Source organism: Capra hircus, chromosome 25 (genome assembly GCF_001704415.2).
Source record: "Capra hircus breed San Clemente chromosome 25, ASM170441v1, whole genome shotgun sequence".
Lineage (NCBI taxonomy): Eukaryota > Metazoa > Chordata > Mammalia > Artiodactyla > Bovidae > Capra > Capra hircus.
The window spans coordinates 26,375,621-26,383,212 of record NC_030832.1 but is presented as its reverse complement, the minus strand read 5'-3'; positions in this window follow the sequence as shown (position 1 = coordinate 26,383,212).

Below are 7,592 nucleotides of genomic sequence, written 5' to 3'. Positions count from 1 at the left end.
GTTGATCTATTTTATAATAATAGGGTATATCTGTTAATCTCAAATTCCTAAGCTATCTCTCATAACCTTTTCCCCTTTGGCAACCCTAAGTTTGCTTTCTATATCTGTGAGTCTGTTTCTCTTTTGTAAATAAGTTCATTTGTATCTTTTTTTTTCTTTTGGCCATCCAATTTTGGAATCTTAGTTCCCTGACCAGGAATTGAACCCATGCCCTCTGCAGTGGAAGTGCCATCATTTGTATCATTTTTTGAAATGAAGCAGATCTTATCCTTCTTTTATTAATGATGGTCCAGAGAGACTTTAAATAATTTGCCCAAGATAAGTGGCTGTGCTGGATGGACCTCAGCCAGCTCCTCTCTTTTCTGCTACCCTATCATCGGTGACCACACTTTCCTGGCCACAGGTGAGATCCTTTCCTTCTCTGTCCTCGGCTGAATCCCCATATGCCTGTCCATTGTTCTCATTCACTGCACTCTGACAATTATACATTCCTTTATGTTTGCCCCTCATAAGGCTGTGAGTCCCTCCAGGTGGGACACTCCAGTTCCATTTTCCAAGTGACCTCAGTAAATGTTTTTGATCACATGAAGTTCAAGCTACTTTAGCCCATGTGTCTGGTTAGTTATGGCTAGTTGACCATTTTGCCTTCACTTACACAAAATGAGTGGACATGAAAAAGTGATGATACTAGAGAAAATGTGCAAGATCTCATGACCTTGGTACAAGAGGGACAAAGTTGAGACATACTAAGTACTGTGGATGCTAACGGGGCTTCCCCAGTGGCTCAGCGGTAAAGAATCAGCCTGCAACGCAGGAGACGCAGGAGACTCAGGTTCTATCCCTGGGTTGGGAAGATCCCCTGGGGGAGGGCATGGTAACCCACTCCAGTATTCTTGCCTAAGAAATCTCACGGACAGAGGAGCCTCAAGGGCTACAGTCCATAGGGTCGCAGAGTCAGACATGATTGAAGCAACTGAGCATGCGAGCACATGGATGCTAAAATCAATGACTCACAGCTGGATGTGCAGTGAGCAGTTGGTCTGCCCTGTATTCAACTGGGAAGGAAAAGAACAAAATCAAGGCGTGTGTAGAGAATGCTGGAAATGTATGATTTAGGTATATAACTAATACGTGTGGGATAATTAGGAATCTTAGGATTTTCTCATTTCCACTGGATAGAGCCCCTCCTTAGAACATGAGATATTTGTTTTACTAGTGCACTCTTGATTCATATAGAAACATTTCCTTGGCACTCACCATGCACCAGGCCATGTTCTGGAGTGAACCCTAAGAGGTGAGCAGTTATGACCCTTTTTTTAGGTGAGGAAATAGAAGCATAGAGAAGTAAAATAACTTGCCCCAGGTGCTCACTTCAGCAGCACATGTACTAACATTGTAGGAAAAAAGAGAAGATTAGCAGGGCCCCTGTGCAAGGATGCCAAGCAAATTTGTAAAGCATTCCATAGTTTTATTATCAACTCTCTGCGAATTCTTGTCTTCGGAGAAGATAATGTTTAAACCTGCATCACAATCACCCTTGTTTACTTGGAGCTTCAGCATCAGTCCTTCCAACGAATATTCAGGGTTGATTTCCTTTAAGATTGACTGGCCTGGGCTCCTTGTTTACCGTGTGTTTTTTTCTGGTCACTTCCCAGAGCTGACTCTCCCCACCCTTAACATCTTTTGTCTTTAGATGAGGCTGGCAGGGCTGCAGCCACTTTGGTGAGTTACTCAGTTTTTTCTGATTCTCTCCCATATATACGTGTTATTAAACTTTGATTTTCACCTGTTTAAAAATAAATAAATGAGTAACTTTCCCTGGGCACACACCATCTGAGCAGTGGTGGCTGAATGCCAACACTGTACTCTTCACCAGCACCTCACAGCACCTCACTGTCTTAATGCATTTGCAGAACACGTCACGCATGAGAGCAGATGACTCTTTGAACCTCATGTGATGTGTCAAGGAAAGCAAATCTGCTCCTACTTTTAGATGGATTCTTTCTGACACAAAGCAAGAAGGAGGGCATTGTGGTGGAATGACTCCCACATAGGTAGCAACTTAGCCAGCATATATGAGCACTGGCTGATTTACAACTCAGATGGACAGGGATTTCATCCCTTTGAATACTATATTGTTATACATTCTTGAGAGTGATTATTATTGTGAAGAGGAGCAAAACAGATTAAAGGAAACAAAAAACCAAACAAAGGGAAAAATAAAAAGTTGCAGTGGATAAAGCAATTCAGTAAGAGAAAGCAAAAACAGAAGTTAAAAAAAAGTTACTGTGTAATTATATCTCAATAAAAGGAAATTAAAACCAGGTTCCCAAGTGACTTTAATTTGAGTTGTTCAAGCCAACTTACACAAAATTATTTGGCAGTCTTATGATGCATTTGACAAGATCTCTAGGATCTAAACTCAAGTTAAGCCAAGCTTTAAGATAAAGCTAACTGCAGATGAAAAAGATATGGCCTCCTAAACCATCTTTATTTTGAAGAGATAAAAAAGGAAGGCAGTTTTGTGAAATTCTCAAGGGAGAGAATATACGTTTACTTAATACATATCACATGCCAGGTCTATTGCCAAAAGTTGATCTCATCTCCAGTTTACAGAGGAAGAAACCGAGGCTCAGTAGGTAATGAAAAGAGCGAAAACTGGAATCAGGCTTTAAACCCATGTCTCTTTGTAATACAGCAGTCTGTCCACAAATTCTTGGTACATTACTATAGGTTTCTGATTTCAAAAGTGATTAACTCATTTTGTAATATATACACATATTGAATCATAATGTTGTATACCTGAAACTAATATAATGTTATATGTCAATTGTATCTCAATTAAAAAAAATTATTAACATTGTACACTTACCTACCTGAATCTGGGTCTCTAGAGCCACTCTAGTTACTGCCCTGAAGTGAAGTGAAGTTGATCAGTCGTGTCCTACCCTTTGCGACCCCATGGACTGTAGCCTACCAGGCTCCTCCATCCATGGGATTTTCCAGGCAAGAGTACTGGAGTGGGTTGCCATTCAGTTCAGTTCACTTCAGTCGCTCAGTCGTGTCCAACTCTCTTCGACCCCATGAATTGCAGCACGCCAGGCCTCCCTGTCCATCACCAACTCCTGGACTTCACTCAAACTCACGTCCATCGAGTCGGTCATGCCATCCAGCCATCTCATCCTCTGTCGTCCCCTTCTCCTCCTGCCCCCAATCCCTCCCAGCATCAGAGTCTTTTCTAATGAGTCAACTCTTCTCATGAGGTGGCCAAAGTACTGGAGTTTCACCTTTAGCATCATTCCTTCCAAAGAACATCCAGGACTGATCTCCTTTAGAATGGACTGGTTGGATCTCCTTGCAGTCCAAGGGACTCTCAAGAATCTTCTCCAACACCACAGTTCACATTAGAGGGTCCCAATTCTAGACTTCTAGCCTGACAATTTTCAACAAACAGCATTGTTATATGAAGAAACTCTATAGGAACCTTACCCTTTGACAGAGGTAAACATCATTTTTTTTTCAAGTTTTTTGAGCTACATTTCATAACAGGAAGCAACATTTTATATCATGACCCACTACATATACAGTGTTTAACTGCACTGTTTCAAAAAACAATATAAGGACTTCGCTGGCGGTCCAATGGTTAAGATTCCACGCTTTTACTATGGGGGGCGCAAGTTTGATCCCTGGTTGGAGAAATAATATTCCACAAGCCGAGGGGCCAAAAATCTCCCCCAAAGCCCATAGTATTTAACTTTGTTACATGCTGTGCTCTCTTCATTTCTTTTCTATTCCATTTTTAAAATATGCTGGTCCTGAGCTGTTAAATTGATTTCATGGCCCACCAGTGTCAAGATCTACAGTTTGAGAAACACTGTACTTTAGGATTTGGGTTGATCTGGAGATTTTTTTTCTCATTTGATAAATGCAGAAATATAGGCTCTCCAGAATGAAGTGAATTCTTTAAATGTACACAACTAAGAAGTATTGAATGAGGACCTTGACACAGAATTCTGCCTTTACACCCAGTATTCTTCTGAATACAGAATTTCTCCAGAAGAATTGTAAATGAGAAACTGAAGAACACCCACATGCCTGTCCTGCAAGAAGAAAGGCTTAGCTACATGAAGAAACAGGGGTGGGGGTACACTTTCTAGGAGTCTCGCTGCAGCCGAGGCATTTGACAGTCCTTTCTGGAGGACACCTGCTCTGGACCAGGTAAGATGCAGGAGCGGGGATTCAGAGGTGGATTCATAGTCCCTGCTGTGGGAGGGGCTCCTGTTTCAGTAGAGGAGTCCAGGAAAACAGATAAATTACAGTGCAGGCAAATTAGAACCATATTAGTGATGGAGGAAATTAAAAGAAATTAAAAGACGGTTGCTCCTTGGAAGAAGAACTATGACAAACTTAGTGTATTAAAAAGTAGAGACGTCACTTTGTTGACAAAAGTCGGTATAGTCAAAGCTATGCTTTTTCCATGTACGGATGTCAGAGTTGGACCATAGAAAAGGCTGAGAGCCAAAGAATTGATGCTTTCGAACTGTGGTGCTGGAGAAGGCTGTTGAGAGTCCCTTGGACTGCAAGGAGATCCAACCAGTCCATCCTAAAGGGGATCAGTCCTGAATATTCATTGGAAAGACTGATGCTGAAGCTGAAGCTCCAATACTTTGACCACCTGATGTGAAGAGCCAATTCATTGGAAAAGACCCGGATGCTGGGAAAGATTGAAGGCAGGAGGAGAAGGGGACGACAGAGGATGAGCTGTTTCGATGGCATCACCGACTCAGTGGACATGAGTTTAAGGAAACTCAGGGAGATGGTGAAGGACAGAGAAGCCTGGCGTGCTGCAGTCCATGGGGTTGCAGAGTCAGACATGACTGAGCGACTGAACAATAACAAGTGATGGAGGAAGCACAGCTGGAGGTCAGAGAAAGGAGCTTGATTTCAGTTCAGAGCCTGGGAGAAGGGAGCTGAGGAGAGAAGCGGTGGTGGAGGGCGCACGGAGTGGCTGCAGAGTTGGCGATACAGCAGACTGTCCTAAGGGTAGAAGGTACTGGGTGGGCAGAAAGAGAAGAGCGTGTTGAGTAGCTGGAGCAAAATGAGCCAACTGTAGGCCACTGAGGGGCAACGTGTGGGGCATGAAGAACAGTGGCGTAGGGGGTAGAAGCCCCTTTTGCAACTTAGCAAAGTCACCTTTGCCCACTAGACATTTTTTAATATTAAAAAAGTTTGTTTATTTAGTTTATTTAGTTGCAGGATGTAAGATCTTCAATCTTCAATGAGACATGAGAGATCCTTAGTTGCAACATGCAAACTCTAAGTTGCAGCCTATAGAAACTAGTTCCCTGATCACGGTTCAAACCTGGGCTCCCTGCATTGAGAGTTCAGAACCTTAGCCACTGGAACACCAGGGAAATCCTGCAAGGAACGCTTTTGAAAGGCAAAACGCTTCAGGGCTCCCCTCACTCTCGGAAGGAATCCAAACCCCTGACCACATCTCCCTCGCCCTGCACCCTCTGCCCACTGGCTGCTGCCCAGACCTTGCCTCCCACCTGCTTCCCTCACTTACCACCAGCCACTCTGCCCTCCCCACCATTTCTAAATTCATCCCACGTGCTTCCTGCTCAGGACTCTGGTATTCATTTTTCCCTCTGCCTGGCCCACTCTTCACACAAACAGCTGTATTTCTCTTTATGACTTCAGTCAGGTCTCTTCGCAAATGTTACAGACCAGAGGACCCTCCAAGCCAGAGAAGCAGCCTCCCTATCCCTCTTCATGTTCTCGTTCTGATTTGACGGTTTCTTCATAGCACACCTCCTACAGTGATGTTGTTGTTCATTTGATGACACCCACTCACCCCCGCTGGAACGATCCCTGGGTCGGGAAGATCCCCTGGAGGAGGGCATGGCAACCCACTCCAGTATTCTTGCCTGGAAAATCCCACATACAGAGGAGTCTGGTGGTCTACAGTCCATAGGGTCCCAAAGGGTCAGACACAACTGAATCGACTTAGCACGCATGCACATGCCCACTGGAGTGGAAGCTCTTAGGGGTGGGATTTGAATCTCTTCCTCCTTGGTATCTCTTCAATATCTGGGGTGGTGCCTCCAACCTATAGATGCTCCATAAACATGTGTTGAGTGAGTTGCTTTGCTAAGGGGGCAAAGAAGATGGTGAGAGAGTTTAAGTTGCCTGGAAGAGCAGAAAGCTTGGGAAGGCTTTGGACTTTCCTGGTCTATAGGACCAGGGCAGGTGTGCCTTTCACTGCTCATAGACCAGGACAGGTAGGCCCCCAGCTGGCACATGGCTTAAATGTGAAAGAGTTCAAAGGGAAGCTAATGAGGTAGAAGCAGAGGGGGGCCTGGTGTCCCATGGCCTCTGCCTCTTCCTTCTGCCTCCTGAGGCACAGCATCAGAGCAAGCTCTAGAGGAGGTACTTGCATCAGCTACACAGAGGCCTTCCTTGTCTGCAGGAGGACGGAGGATGAACCCTGAGACCCCTCCCACTGGAGGAAGGGCATCTCCGTCATGCTGGAGAGGGCACTAAAGACTAAAGTCCCAGAACCCAGGGACCAGTCTTCAGGCAGAGAGGAGACCCTGGATCACAGCATTGTTGGGGTGGGTGCATGAAAATGAACCTATGACCAGTGTAAGAGATTATTCTGAGGGTCCCAGAGGAGTTTTCCCAAGGTGTTCCCCTCAGATCTCTCTGAGCTGCCATCTTTGAGTTCTAGTATTTTTTTCACAGACTGCGTGATGTGCCCCTATTAAAGAAGAGAGAGATGGGTGATAGTGAGCGGTGAGGGCAGAGTTAGAGAGAGATTTGGGGAGAGACAAAGAGAAAAGGAAGGAAGAGAAGAACAGAAGGAAAAAGGCACTGAGAGAGGGAACATAAAGAGAAAACCTTGGGATAGGAGATGTCAGGGGAAGATCAAGACATTAAACGAAAGAGAGAGAATCGGGAGAGAAAGGCAAGTGCAAGGAAGCTGCACTTGCTGGGAGAGAAGCTGGGACTTCCCTGGTGGTCCAGTGGCTAAGCCTCTGGCACTCCCAATGCAGGGGACCTGGGTTCAATCCCTGCTCAGGCAAAGACATCCCACATGCCACGACTAAGACCTAGCACAACCAAATAAACAATAAATATTAAAAGAAAGACAAAAGCCATAAGAGGACAAAATGGCTGGAATGAGATAAAAGTGGTCACCAGGATGTGCTTGTTTTGGACACGCAGAAGGTTGGAGAAGGGAGATCACACAGCCCTCCTAGATCTCAGAATCTCCCCACCAGGAGCCCCGCCCTACTTCCGGCTCCCCAGGGTGGGGCTCCTTTGTTTCCTGGGATGGGTCCTCAGCACCAGATGGTGAGCCTGTCCTCTGAATGCTGGGCTCCTGGTTATTAATAACCGAGGCTAATGGTTCCAGTCCCTCCCTGGCCTTTGTCCTTCTGACCTGTTGCCTCAGTGGGTGAGAGGGCCAGTCCTAGAGGGGTTCCAGAAGACAAGGGCTGGCAAAGAGAAGAAATCGATGACCCCAATTCTGGGAAGTTTCGGACCCACAGGAGGGAGTCATTGCCCTGGGCGGGCTACAGCACCAG